At 40.9% G+C, this 2,363-nt stretch overlaps 1 long non-coding RNA gene across 3 annotated transcripts; it reads left to right on the forward strand.

Moving 5' to 3' along the window:
- Positions 1 to 865: 865 nt before the first annotated feature.
- LOC120560938 lies at positions 866 to 2,142 on the forward strand. 3 transcript variants are annotated; one of them, XR_005639539.1, is made up of 3 exons: positions 866 to 912; positions 1,004 to 1,091; positions 1,242 to 2,142. It is a non-coding gene; the product is annotated as an uncharacterized LOC120560938 (long non-coding RNA). The 3 variants fall into 3 exon arrangements; XR_005639538.1 differs by having other exon boundaries at positions 883 to 912; positions 987 to 1,091; XR_005639540.1 differs by lacking the exon at positions 866 to 912 and having other exon boundaries at positions 923 to 1,091; positions 1,242 to 1,344; positions 1,656 to 2,142.
- Positions 2,143 to 2,363: the final 221 nt, after the last annotated feature.

Below are 2,363 nucleotides of genomic sequence, written 5' to 3' on the forward strand. Positions count from 1 at the left end.
GTGTACTTTTTATTTCAGAACATGCACTGCATTGGTGCGAAATGTAAAATAAAAATAAAAAAAAATACACTGCAACAATCGTTTTCACAAGCAGCAATTATCCATCGGACTATTAACCAAAAAACCCACCGTGGTCTCCACATTCTTGATCGGCAGAAACGGTTTTTGCTTATTTGGGATCCGACTGGCCAGCGTATTTGAACAAGTTAAGCAAACTTTGTTGTCTTTTTGACATTTTTAAATGAGGCTATAACAGCAATCTCAACCAGCACGAGCGCTTGTGTCACTAAAAGTGCAGCGCCGCGCTGTTGAAGTGTCTCCCCTCCCTCCGTCCCTCTCCCCCCTCCGTCTTACCCTGAAAATTCACCTCAAAACGCATCGAAAATGCAAACACAAGATTTTTGTGGAACTTCAATGGGGAATAAAGACTAACAAAACAGATAACAACATTTAACACTACACAAACAGTAGTTTCATTTTTTCATTTAGGCGATTCATTTTTCCTGGTGACACAGGACGTGCCTTGATTAAGCCTTGCAACTATTACTGTGTGCAATTCACATAGCCATTCTTAGAGAATGGGTCACTGAGGAATGAGAATAAGGTCACTGTTCCTCTGGCATACATTTCTTTCACCTGTCTAGGTGGAGATGTGGGCCTACTGCAAAATTGAAGAAAAAAGAATTGTGCAGTCGTATTCACTTAGATTTGGATTTAGATTAACAGATTGAGAACACAAGGACTTTTAGCAAATTACTGACTCGTGACTCAAGTGACTCGCACAGCCCTGATCAGTTTAGTGAGTGAGGGCTAATCAGCAGCTTAACTGAAAACACCTGTTCACGGCGTTTAAATGCTGTGGCCTGTCACCGGCATCGAGCTACTACCAACAATGGCGTCAAAACAGAAGGGGTGAGTTCTTATATTCTTTAATTTCTCATAAATGTTGATAATGACATTTAGTATGCCGTTTATACCTGTTACAGCCAAGTTCCTGTGTCAGTTTACCTTGTAGATGGCTGACCGTCACCTGTCCGAAAGGCAATACACTTTTTGCAGGTGGTGACGCCTGAAAGCCAGAACGGCGACAGGTAATATGCACTTCTTGTATACAGTATGTAGCATGCTATTTTAAGCCTGCTGATATTTCGTTATGTGCAGCTGTTTAATAATGTAAAAAAAAAAAAAAAATGTTTTAGTTGATTTATTTACTGATCATTTGATTGTACTTCTTTGGATAGGTCAGCTGCACATTGTTGTGAGCAAGGGAACCGTTACTCAACCTTTAAAATGCCCCAAATAACCGCTTCCAGTATGACCGGAAGATATGAGAGCAGAGCGGCGGTATGTTAACTAATTTTGGTTTGGTTACAGCCACATATTACAAGCCCAATGTGCCTCTTAAGTGTAGCTTGGGATTTTTAAAACCGCTCAAATTGTGAAATTGACTTGACTTTATTTTCCCAACCAAGAGGTTCCCAATGTCCTAAATACATCCCTGAAAGTTGGCCTTTTAGCCTGCCTTTTTCCATGCTCCAACAAAGTACACAATGAAGACATATAACTTGAGGAAAGTTATAAAATCTTACATTAGAGGACTAGTGGGAAACTATTGTGATTGTAAACTCACATTATACTTTGTTTACCTTTTGCAGGAAACGTTCAGCGTTGGATAAAAATAGCCACCTTTAGGAGGTTTGTCTGGTAACTATGAGTGAAAGAGTGGTGGGTGTTGTAGAGCTCCTCTTAAACGTCTGCTAATGGATCTTGTTTTCTTTTTCATCTCCTAGAATCGGTGGGGAGCCAGATGGGCGGCCGGTGAGGAGGGCAGAGCTCGAGGCAAGGAACAGAGCCTGCCCTCCTCACCTCCGGAGCTGTTATCCTGCTGAGCTAGACGTTAGTAACGAGGAACACCGCAGCCCGGGTTCGAATCCGACCCCGTGGCCCTTTGCTGCATGTTGTCCCTCCTCTCTCTCTCTCTCCCTTTCCTATCTTCTAGCTATTCTGTTGAATTTTAAAGGCCATAAAAAGCCCAATAAATGAACTAGTTGACCACTTGAGTAGCAAATGCACTGTATTGATTTAGTGCTTTTATCCAAAGCACTTCACAATTTGGCTCTTATTCACCACTATTCCCCACACACACACACCCCCCCCCCCCTTTTTTTTTTTTTTTTTTTTTTTTTTTTTTTTTTTTTTTTTTTTTTTTTTTTTTTTTTTTCCCCCCTTTCTTTCCCCCCGGGGGGGGGGGTTTTTTCTTTCCTCCCTCTTGTTCTGCTTAATGTCTTCATGGCTTTTTCTTTTCCAACTTTAAGGTTTTCCTTTAGATTGCTGTTATTCATTTTTGGCATTTATAATGTATT

This window comes from Perca fluviatilis, chromosome 6, assembly GCF_010015445.1.
Source record: "Perca fluviatilis chromosome 6, GENO_Pfluv_1.0, whole genome shotgun sequence".
NCBI lineage: Eukaryota > Metazoa > Chordata > Actinopteri > Perciformes > Percidae > Perca > Perca fluviatilis.